The sequence below is a fragment of the Lissotriton helveticus genome, chromosome 3_1 (assembly GCF_964261635.1).
Source record: "Lissotriton helveticus chromosome 3_1, aLisHel1.1, whole genome shotgun sequence".
NCBI classification, from domain to species: domain Eukaryota; kingdom Metazoa; phylum Chordata; class Amphibia; order Caudata; family Salamandridae; genus Lissotriton; species Lissotriton helveticus.
Window position 1 is genome coordinate 128,218,117 of NC_136061.1, and position 12,299 is coordinate 128,230,415.

The 12,299-nt window shown below is 44.4% G+C and overlaps 1 protein-coding gene across 1 annotated transcript in view; it reads right to left on the reverse strand.

The window, feature by feature from the left end:
- The window catches only part of ORAI2 (ORAI calcium release-activated calcium modulator 2), a 142,746-nt gene extending 131,061 nt beyond the window's left edge, over positions 1-11,685 (reverse strand). Inside the window, exon 1 of the mRNA XM_078679372.1 lies at positions 10,492-11,685. The gene's annotated coding sequence lies outside the window, so the exon portion shown is untranslated. The remainder of the gene's footprint in view (positions 1-10,491) is intronic.
- Between the last annotated feature and the right edge of the window lie 614 nt (positions 11,686-12,299).

The following is a 12,299-nucleotide window of genomic DNA, read 5'->3' on the forward strand; positions in this document are numbered from 1 at the left end:
CCATGATGGAAAGGTCTGGGTCCATACCCTCGCCGGCGGCCATATTAGAGCAGTGAATCGTGCCTCGGAATCTATCAGGTAACTCATGTATCAGATACAACCTGATGCAGATTGCAACGAAAAAAGAGAATCTACCGGGAACCATTCATAAAATAAGAGAGCAGCCCGACGGTTCCCTGCGGTACTAAGAGGCTATAATAGTGGGGACATCCATTGAGCAGCAAAAGCGTGTCGGCCATATTTGAATGTCTACATGTGTCAATATAACACAGAATATGCGGCTTAAATAGTAATTCCAGAGAGAAAAAAATAGAAAAGTGTCCATACTATAAACAAAAAGTGTAAAAAAGTGTAAAAAAATTAAAAAAATGTAAAAAGATGTAAAAAAATATTTATATATATACCCTTGTTGATAATACTAACCAACTGTATACATACACAGCCAGATAGTTTTATATAAGCAGTCAGTCTCTATTTAGCCCAGGTATCCTATCTGAGATAATATTATTAACAGACGCCAGTGGGGGTATTTAACAATTATTCACTTATACTAAGAGAAATGTTAACAGTAAACAGATCGGAGCTATATAACCCGAAGGAAAGATCTAACAACCACCAATAGGGTGTGTTGAATAGTAGACCATCTGTGCTTTCAAGAGTAAAGAAAGTGGTGTGAGAAATATGAGCTGTATACAAGATTCAAACTGTGAAGATGCATAGAAATACCTAACCAAAATAAGGAAATAGAATCTGGGGTACACATAGACGGAGACCGAGCGCAATGTCACCAAACTGGACTCAAACAACAACTGGTTAGAAAATGAAGGAGGTGTAAGAGACAATCATAACAGGGAGGGAGAAGTATTCTAACATGTGTTGCTATGAATTAACATAATACATATTCTCATAATATCCATAGCGTAAAATGTAACCGTATTGTACAAAATTGTCCCATTGCTGGTAATAGTTCGTAACACAGACAATCCAGCAATGGAACTACAAACATCCCGAAGAGCGCCTTACCAACACGTGGGCAATCTTTGTAACAGAGCAACAACTTTAAAGAAGGGGAGTGTTACAGGCATTTTTTAGTCAGAGCAAGTGATCAACTTATGATAGAAAGTGATGTAATTCATCGTCAAAATTGTGGCCAAATTCCAGTGTCCTCAATCTACATATCCACATTGCTTCCTTCTTGCGTAGTGCTAGTAGTCTATCCCCTCCCCTGGGGTTGATCGGGATATGATCTATACCCATGAACCAGATAGTATCACTGGGTAGATGTTTTTCTAGCATATGATGTGTCATTGCATATTTGAAGTCACCATTCCTATGTGCCCTGACATGTTCCTGTACTCGGATTTTAAGTGCCCTCTTTGTGCTGCCCACATAAATTTGATTACATGGACATCCCAAAACATACACTACGTAGGGAGTATTGCAATTGATGTAATGATTGATTTTGTGCCTATGTGAGGTATTGAAACAGAAGTCTTTTGTTTTGTCCTTACCAAGGCTACACATATTGCAACCTCTACAAGTGTAAAAGCCTGTTGGCTTTCTACTGAGCCAATCCACCCCTTTTTCTCGGGTGATGTAGCTAGGACAGAGGATGTTTCTTAGATTGGGACTCCGTTTATAAGTGATCTTAGGTTTATCTGGTATAATCCCCTGTAGGCTAGGTATGGAAGTAAGCAAATGCCAATGTTTACGCAAGGTGTTGTAGATTCTTGTGCTCTCTTCTGTGTAGGGGGTGATGAGTGCAACACCAGGAAAATTATCCTTACTTTTTTAGATGAAGTTAAAGTAGACTCTCTAGGAACATTGTTGATTCTTTTCAAAGCCTTGTTAAGTACCTGTGGGGGATATCCCCTCTTCTGAAATCGATTGGTTGTTTCCTTAATATTCTCTGAGAATGCATCGGGAGTACTGCAGTTTCGGCGCATCCTGACCATTTCCCCATAGGGGATGTTATTCACAATATGTCGAGGATGCGCACTAGTAAAGTGCAGTGTACTGTTGCAGCTGGTTGCCTTCCTATAGGTTTTGCTGTTAACCTTATTGTTCTCCACAAAGAATGTAATGTCAAGGAAATTGATTTCACTTGCACTGTACTCCATAGTGAACTTGACATTGTAGGGATTATTGTTCAGATATTCAAAATAAGTCAGTAGCGCTGGGACAGGTCCATTCCATAACATAATCACGTCATCAATGTACCTGCCCCAGAAAATAACATGCTCTGACCATTCTGCTGCATGACGACTCCAGGCATGCTCCCGCTCATACCACCCCATGAAGAGGCCGGCATAGGCTGGAGCAAACCTGGAGCCCATTGCCGTGCCCTGGATTTGTTGGTACCACATGGAATCATATAAAAAGAAGTTCTTGGAGAGAATGATATTAGTCATCTCCAAAAGAACCTCATTGTGATCCATGTATCCTGCCGCCCTTTGTCCAAGATAGAACTCCAATGCTCTGATGCCAAATTCTTTTCTGATACAGGTGTACAGACTCGTGACATCTAGTGTCACGAAAATCATATTTTCAGCCCATGTCAGTTCTTCAAATTTAGCTAGGATATCCTGTGTGTCCTTAATATAGGACGGGAGATTCTGTACAAACGGTTGGATGAAGGTGTCGACATATTCCGAGAGGCGTTCAGTCGGAGAATTGACCCCTGAAATAATAGGGCGGCCCGGTGGAAAAACGCCGCCCTTATGTATTTTAGGTAGTATATAAATACAAGGAAACGTGGGCTCAGACACCATGAGGTATCTGCATTCTTCAGGACTAATTAGTCCCTCTTCTCGCCAATCAACAAGTCGCATATTGATGTGGGCACTCAGGGCAGCAATGGGATTAGTAGGAATTCTGGTGTAACAAGAGATATCGGAAAGTTGTCGTTCGATTTCAGAAAAGTAATCTGCTTTTTTCATTAGAACTATATTCCCCCCTTTATCCGCTTCGCGGATGACTATATTTTTGTCTTTTTTAAGGTTGTTAAGGGCAATGCGTTCCTCTGATGAGAGATTGTATTGGCGTGCATTAGGACGAATAGGATGATCAAGGAGATGGTACAGACCTTGTGTGACCTTCTGTCTGAAAATGTCAATGTTGGCATGTGTCCCTACAGGAATGAATTTGGACATGGGTTTTAAGCCACTATCAGATGTCAAATTATCCACCACCCCCAATTCTGCACAGACCTCATCACCTTCAAAGGATGTATATTAAGGGTCCCGATTAGCTTTTCGCGGTACGTTTACACCGTTCTAAGATGGCCGCACTTTATTGGATATCCGGGGTCTGTTTAAATATAGCGGACATCGGAGACATCCTAGCGGACAACTTTTCATATACAATGAACGGGTAGCTATAACGTTTCTTGTTCTTTATGATGGTATTCCTTTGGCATTTTACAGTTTATCCGATTATGAACCAATTATCCCTACTATTAGTACCATTAGACTGGTAGTTTTTTACCAGTTCAAAATGGCGGCCGTGTGATCTCGACCTCTTTCGGTCTTTTTTAGCGCAGGTGATTCCAATCAACTTATCAAGGCAGGTATATATACCAGTGCTGCTATGGCAGGTTACCATCAGGCGTTATTCACACTGAGGGGACCTTTCGGTTGGGCGGTTATTTTCCGCTACATTTCTCTTCTCCAAGGTAAGTGCATGTTTCCATTGCTTATCCACTTTAGTCCTTCTAGCCTTCTTTTCTTTGATAATTTTGGTTGAGGTTAAATCAAATTTGGGTTAAGTTTAATTTTGGTACAGGGCTCATTGTGCCTTGGGGGTTTATTTTTATTCTTTTTCTCTTTGTTATTCTCTTCATTTAAGTAGTATGCCTTCTAGTATAGAGTAATGGTTGGGCTACCACTTGGGTGCTATTTCCTACCTGTTTGACAAAGGACTTTTAATAAAATATCCCCATCCATCATGAACATCTGGGACTGGGGGACACCTGGAATACATTTGGTCTTGGGTACATGTAGTTGTAGATTGATTATATTATAGATAGCCTGTTGCCATATCCTTCTTCTGATCATTGGATGTACTTGGATATTTTAGAACTACGGAGGTGGAACCACGAAGACATTTCTTTTGATGGCAGGATATCCGCTATAAGGGGCACTTGGTCAACCATAGGTACTGTTTGGTTATTTGACGTTATCTTCAAATGTCATATAATAGGATCAATATTAAATAGGTTTCTGTTTTTCTATTTCCAGATTTTAGTGCACATCGTATGTATGGTGCACTGGATATTTATTCACATATGAAGAATTGGACACTTATTCATTTTATCCTCTAGACCTGGATAGTAGGTTTATAGGCAAGTTGGATATACACCCCCCTTTTACCTTGTCATTAATCCTAAATTGAATCACACATCGGTGCATGGACCGTTTATTATCCATATATTGAATCCTTGTAGGACTCCTCTTAACAGACTTGCTTGATCAAAAAACAGAATAGTTTGTAACAAGTCGGTTCATCTTTTCCTTTGTCATAGTTTGTGGTACCAAGACCCCGTGTATACATGACCGCATATGATTGAACCGTCTCTTGAACATCCATATGGATACTGACCATTCTGTAAGTGGCATGTCATTCAGTGTTGATGATGATTAATGTTCATGGATTACTCTGGGATGTTGGAATATTTGATACGCTTCTTGATTCTTTTCACCTTGTAATCTCCAGTTTGCATATTTATCCGCTTCGGATGCTCGCATAGGTGGTATTTTCACCAGATTCAGAGTCTATATTAACACTTATCTTTTACTGATTCTAATTGCAGTATTGTAAATAGGGATTGACAGAGCGGTCTGCCACACAGCTGGTTCCAACAACTTTTGCTGGTTTTTGTCATCACATTCTGGACATTGAATTTTCCATTGGTAGGTGCATTTCTTTGTCCTTGAGCCCCACAATCTTGGGGTACCAAGAGGCACCCATGTTATTAGAGTGTGCATTTTCTTTGTTAAATATGAAGAGAGGTTTATGTCCCATCCATAAACAAACTGCACATCATATATTGTTAATGTATACTCTCACCCTTAAACTTTGAGTTCCCAATGGATGTACATACTTTTGTATATAACAGTTATAACACAAAAAACAATATATGTTTGTACAATGTTAACTTGTGGTATCATTGACTGGCTAGACTCCAGAAATGCAGTAATGTAAAGGCTCTCGCCTAATTAGTACAGATTAACTGCACAGTGTAGATGCACGTTGTTTTTAATGCATGGGACCATTGTATACTCGGCTGGGTGTTGCAATGTACCATCTTTTAATTGTATGTTTATTTTTCTTATCTTTTTGTAAACACAGCCCTGAAGAAGTCCCGGCTGGGACGAAACGCGTCGGCTGTTCTATTTTCACTTTGTTGAAAAATAAATCATCTTGAATAAAACGGACTTGCTGGACATTCATATTTACCTAGTGACTATTGAAAAACTGTTTGTTTTATGGTGCACCTGCACTTTTGATCCCCTGTCTAGTAAAATCAGGCAAATTATAAGGAAAAATTGGTCCATTCTTGATACAGCGGAAAATAAGATGCCCAGTCCGCGCTTCGCCTTCAGGAGAGCCCCTAACTTACGGGACAAACTGGTCCATACACGGAATCGGGTTCCAGCTAACACTAGCAGCATACCTGCTGGGCATTATCCCTGTGGATGTTGTTCGGTCTGTGGGCTTACAGAAGCAACTAAGACTGTCAGTCTACGCGGTGGCAGAATCTGGTACCTCAACCGATTCAGCAACTGCAATACGACTCATGTCATATATAGATTGATGTGCAGTTGCGGTCTATATTACATCGGCCTCACAACCCGGAAGATAAAAATCCGTGTACAGGAACATTTGAGTACCATTCGGGCTAAGAAATTGACTACACGGCTGGTCCAACACTTTAACACATCAGGACACGACCCGAGGGAGCTGAAGTGGACTGTCTTGGAAAAAGTGGTGGGCGACTCACACAATCTGGAAAATATCTTGGCAAAAAAGGAGGCAAAATGGATATATTTGGAGAGGGCAGATCGCGAGGGACTCAATGAAAATATTGAGTGGAACAAAATCAGTAGGCGCTGACAGGGCCCTGTCATCGACCAGCCTCTCCATCCATTTTTTCACTCCTGATTAGTCTCATTTCCATCCCAGGCTAGTGCCCCTGTGATATTTAGCACAGGATTGACCCTTTTTGGTTTTCCCCTCCTTTGACCTCTTTTTGTTTTCCTAAAATCCACACTTAGGGACACCTACACATGTATGAAGGCATTATACAGGGCCAGGGGTACTTTTTATGTCTATTTGGGAATTATAAAGCATAGGAGTAATATTTTATGTGAGATGATGATCAATCTTTAGCATCCCTAGCAGCCATATTTATATATGGGCCGGTACCTGTGCTTTAAGTTGTCTCCATCGACAGGGTAAAACTATAAAATTATGGAAACTCCATGCCTCGATATGAAACTAAATGCAAACTGTAGTGTGAGGTCGCGTTGAGAACCTGTTCTAAGATGGCCGCCACACGCAGCGTGAGGGGCGGGGCTCCGCCCCCGTAGTATTTCCGGCCGAGCACACAGGTTGTGTGTGTGGACCATCGGAAGCGCCGGAGGGACGCGGCTACAGTAAGAGCGTGGTTGTGCTGAGTGATTGCTGGCGGAGGGCGATGCCCTAGTATATTTTGAGTGCAGCCTGTTAACGTCGCGCATTATGACATTTAAGCGCATTTGGGCGAATATGTATGGAACTCGAACCAGCTTGTGGGGCGAGGATGTCTTGACAAATGCGGGTTCGGAATGCTTGTCTGATGTGTCTTTCTGCACAAGGGTGCGCCACCAAGTTATTGAGGCCAAATATCATTCCATCAAAAGTGGGGAGTGTTGCGAGCGTAACAAGACACCTCGTACGTGCATAATGTAATGATTGGACCTGTCACAAATGTGTTGGTCTGAAACTGCTATTTTAATTTTAATTTGAAACAGGTGACTGTGATTAGTTCGAGTCACGGTTTCGGACACGTGGACAGCTGACACGGTGTCCTGAGGAGTGACGCTGGTATGTGCTGACGTAGCGCACTCCAGGTAAATTATTTCACATCTGTGTGCCAAGACATGCTGCGGGGGCAATACCTAGTACGTGGGTATCTGATTGACGCCTTGAGCGTCTCTCTGTTTTATTCATCACACAGGTCCAGTACAGGTTGAAAAGACTGAGAATAATAAACCCCTCATATGCCCTGATGAAATCGCCATAGAAGGAGCGATGAAACATGTCGGCTTGAGGAAAGGAACTTTTATGGTATATGAAATATCCATTTTTAATTAGTAGTGCTCTGCTGCATCAGAATAAAACGGTAACAGCAAGCAAAGCACCACTACACAAATGATTTATTTTTCTCTTGGTGTTGTGGTTTGTTTGGGGTTCTGTTGAGTGTACTTTTGACACTTCTAACAGGTATCAGTGTTTTGATACGTTGGTCACTATTTTTGTTTTTCCTTCACTATTCTCACGTCCGCACTACTTTTCTGTTGAGTGCACGTTTGTCTTTTCACAATAGAGAGAGTTGCCAATGATGAGAAGTGGGTATACCGGTAATCATCAACCGGGAACCCCCTCGGGTTGTTCTACCGTGAGGTGCTCTCTCTATTCTTCACACTTTTCTAGGTGAATCTTCTGTTCCTGTGTGATTGCATTTTTATTGAACACGTCCAGACCTTGGAATTTATGTTATATAACATATTTCTGGTAGCATTGAAATTGTGTATCTACCAGGTCTACGTTGTACTTGGATGTGTATAAATGAGTGAGGCATTAATTGTTTGTAAGACTAACGCAGGCAAATTTGAAACGCGACTTGCCTATGTGAAATGACTCATTGATGGAGTTGCGTCACTTTTGTGACACACTACATAATGCGTCATTTTTGCGCCTACAGACACGTCATTTCTGGCGTATCTGTAACTCCTTGCGGGATGATGCGTCGTACTGTAAATATGACGCATCATAGGTGCCGCAAGGAGGGCGCAATGAAAAGTGACGCATCGCTGTTTTCACGCAGTGATGCATCACTTTTCATAAATGAGGCCCTTCATTTCTAGTCAGGGGCGCCTGGTCAGTAACTCAGTGAGGTGATTGTCAGATAAGGAGATGCATTTAAAGGCTTTGGTTCCTCTATTGCATCAGGGACTGTCCTCAGCAGGTGAGTACATTCTTCATTAGCATTGCAGGAACCCAGGCGTCTGCAGTCGGATTCCAGATGAAGTAGTTAATATTATGCGTCATTGGGGCTGGGCCAGTGAAAGATGCTGAATTTGACCCAATGTCATTTGCCGGCACCAAGACACAATCAGCACGGCCTGCACTATGTTTGCCTTCCATTTGGTCTATCAACCTAGAGGCGGTGAGGGGGCTTTCTTATTTTCATTTCCAGCTGGGCCCAAAACAAATGCCTGATTTAAAGGTAATCAGAACTGTTTGTTTTTTTGTTAGAGTCTAATCTTGGCTCCTGGAGCCCAGCACCTAGATCCCTATGTAATGTAAGAAAACAAAGGCGCTCTGCTTGTTTTCACAAAACACGTGCTTAGGAGAAACTATGATTTGGAGGCAGGTTTTTTTACTTTGTTCAACGCCATGTATCTAAGCGATCTGCATGGAACGTACGAATATCAGCTGTATCTGTCAGCATAAATAATTACAAAATTAAAGATTTAAATAGCATTTACGAATGTATTGTTTATTTAATTCATTTATAGTACTACTCACCCAAATGTAGGGTGTCAGAGTATTTTCCACCATATAGACACACTATACATGGACAGTAAATAAAAAAAGTTTCCAAATCAAAGTAAGGTGAATGTTACATAAGGCACTATAAGTCACGGAGGGCCCGATTCACAGAACTAACTTAAGACAAAATCCTAAACTTACTACCATTTTGGTATTCCCAGAAGGCACTTACTCATTTCGGTATTCACAGAAGTTAGGAGTCCTAACTTTAGGACTCCTAAATGCCTTCTGTGAATACCGAAAGTCTTAAAGTTAGGATTTTTCTCAGTTTAGTAGTAGTAAAGTTAGGAGTCCTAACTTCTGTGAATACCGAAATGAGTAAGTGCCTTCTGTGAATACCAAAATGAGTAAGTGCTTCCTGTGAATACCAAAATGGTAGTAAGTTTAGGATTTTGTCTTAAGTTAGTTCTGTGAATCGGGCCCATATAGTACATATTGGTGGGCATTATATGTTAAGATTGAATGCACAGGAGAAACACAAATCAGGATTTAAAACATAGCGCACTGGTTGGGACTGTACATACTAACAATAGGATCTCTGTCTCAAAAGCAGTAACCCACTTATCAGGCTAATAAAATACAAAGCTGTGATCTGCGTGTTACACGTTGTGCTTTGCGGCAGGCACGGTAAACGTCTAGGCTAAGTTCTGAGTCTATCTCCAGGAAGTGAGTTATCTTGTTGTTATTAATATCCCGTGAAAATTGTTGGCCACAAAAAGATTTCTGCTGCAGGTGCCTTATATCCCGAAATCCTTTTAAAAATTCAGCGTCTTTGTGAACAAGTGAGCCAGAACAGAATTTACTGGCACGTTTGTTCTTGTTGGGAAAGTCTTTGCCGAAGCGTTTTTAAAAAATAAACACACACCTTGCCTCTCAGGCTCGGCTTTTTATGACTCCGCCCCCTCTCCGCTGTCACACCCTGACCCTTAATTCATGGGTTCGCGGAGTCAAGTGTTTCCATTCGCTGCACTTGTCATTAGCGTCTCTAAGCGTGAAAACGCGTTTGAAAACGCGGAGTTTTACACGTCTTCTTTCTATCGCGACTTCGATTCATTTTCATTTGATTTGCAGACAACCTCTCATTTTCTGTGTACAGCGCTGCACGGCCCGCTCGAGGCTTCTAAGCACGTCCACTGTACTGGTGAGACAGAACACGCCCTGAAGAAGTCATATAGTATAAAAATAAAACGTATAAAAAAACACCAATTCGAACATGCATCATTGCATCCTATACCACACGAACTCAGCTTGCCCAGTCAATCCTAGTTCTGTGACGTCACGAACCCTAGTGCGAGAAGCTAACAGGTGCCCCGCTGTCAGCTAGCACTGTAGTATAATTCAGACATAGCCGGGGTTCAAAGGGCCCCTAAGTCTCGTGAGCCTCTGTGTTTGTACATCTGTTGCTGGTCTGATAGCCACGCCCTGCTTCTCTGTCACCCCCACATCCAGGACCCCGAGTCATTCTTACCTAAGGGGCTTCGGTCTTATATCTGCCAGAGACCACTCAGCGGGCACACCGGCACAGGAATCTTCCAACCGCAGCATCAGGAGCCAGGCCCCGCAGCTTGGGGCCCAAGCAGAAGACTCATCACAGCCACAGGGGTGATGGAAACGGCCTCACCCCATCCCCCAACCGACCCCCGGGGAACCAAACACAAGCCCTGCCATACTCACCAGCAGCCGGCCTCCGTTTCCGCAAGAAACCCCGGTATCGGCGCCCGCCCCGTATCGCTGTTCCTGTATCCACAGGTACCCTTCATTCACAGGCTCCCATCACCAGCAGTGTCCTGTATCCGCGCGCGCCCCGTATCTGCTGTTCCTGTATCCACAGGTCCCCTTCATTCACAGGCTCCCATCACCAGCAGTGTCCTGTATCCACGCGCGCCCCGTATCTGCTGTTCCTGTATCCACAGGTCCCCTTCATTCACAGGCTCCCATCACCAGCAGTGTCCTGTATCCGCGGATCCCAGTTATCTGCGCGCGCCCCGTATCCGACTGGGACGCCAACTGTACCAACAGGTCCCCCTGCATCCAGTGTCGCTGGGTCCCGGGTGTCCACGGGCTCCTTTATCAGGACCCCCTGTATACATGGGCCTTCTCACTCATAGGGTCTTTTATTCACAGCGGTCCGAAACCTCGGCACCCGCACGTCCTGTGCTGAAACGAATCCCCGCGGTAAGTACTCGCAGCTCCGCCGTGTTCGGTTCCTTGTATCCTGCCTGCTACCCGTATCCGCAGGCCCTCGGCGCCACCTGTACCCGCAGATCTCAGTCGCTGCTGCTCCCCTGTATCCTCAGATTAACCGCAGAACTCACACACGCAGTCCCATCCACATCTGTATTCCAAGTAAGTCTGCCTTACCCGTAGACCCAGAGGCCCCGTATCCACAGGGTCCCTGTATCTTTGGGTTCCTGTATGTGTAGGGTTTGCGTTGGGTTCCTTCTCCTATGGGTCTATGTATCCGCGGCTCCACTTATCCCTACGGAGCTAGGCTTATCTCCCACTGTTCCGCCTTCGCCATCAGTCCCTGCAGCCTTCAGGGTCCTTTTATGTCGTATAGAGTCCCCTTATAGACAGCATCCTTCCATGCACAGGGGATGTAGTATTCCCCAGATATAGAGCTCCCCTGTATATCCAAGGTCTTTAATTGTTGGCGCCCCTGTATCTGCAGCTCCCCTTTAGACCCAGGTGCCCGCATCCACGCCTCTCCCCCCGTATCTACAGTGCGTGGTTCCGGACCTCTCTGCGGGGGCCCTGCCCCTCTGTATCCGCGGATCCCCTGTATCCGCGCGCCTCTGTCCGCAGGTCCGAGTCACTCAGCGGGGCTCCCGGTGATGAGCAACAGGCCGGGCATCCCTCCCCGCAGACCCCGCTCGGAGAGGAGGAAGTCCAGAGGATGCTGAGCGTGACGTGTCCAGGGTGAGGCACACGTGACCCTGGGAGAGAGGATGGATGGAGGGGCGAGGCAGGGAGGAGATGACGGGTGAGAACCTGGGACTGACAGAAGCCCTGCTGGGAGCTGCTGATAAGTGCACACGATGTAAGACCTCCTCCCGTTGGCTAGCAACCGAGCCTACCCAATATAAGCTCTGCTCTGGTTGGAGGAGAGGAAAGGTTTCTTTCAGATGTGAAAGGGATTCCCTCTGGCGTAGTTGTTTGTTTTCTTTGCGCTGAGTTTGCCTCTTCAGACTGGATTCCGCAGCGTTTTCATGCAGGACTGGCCGCGAACTTGTTGAGTGCTTTTCCAAAAGTTCATATTTTGCACCTGTTGTCTCTGGCAGAAGATTTATTGCCCTGTAGGGCCGGACTGGGAACTCGGTGCAGTCCTGGAAGTTGTTGGCAGACCGACCCCCGTGCGGTGCATTGCGAGTTCAGCAAGCCTGACCATCACAAACGGGGGCGGGGAGGCAGGGTCCCCCGAACCAAGAACATTTTGGAAAAAATCTGCATTCTGCAATACCTTTGCCATTGTATATTCAATT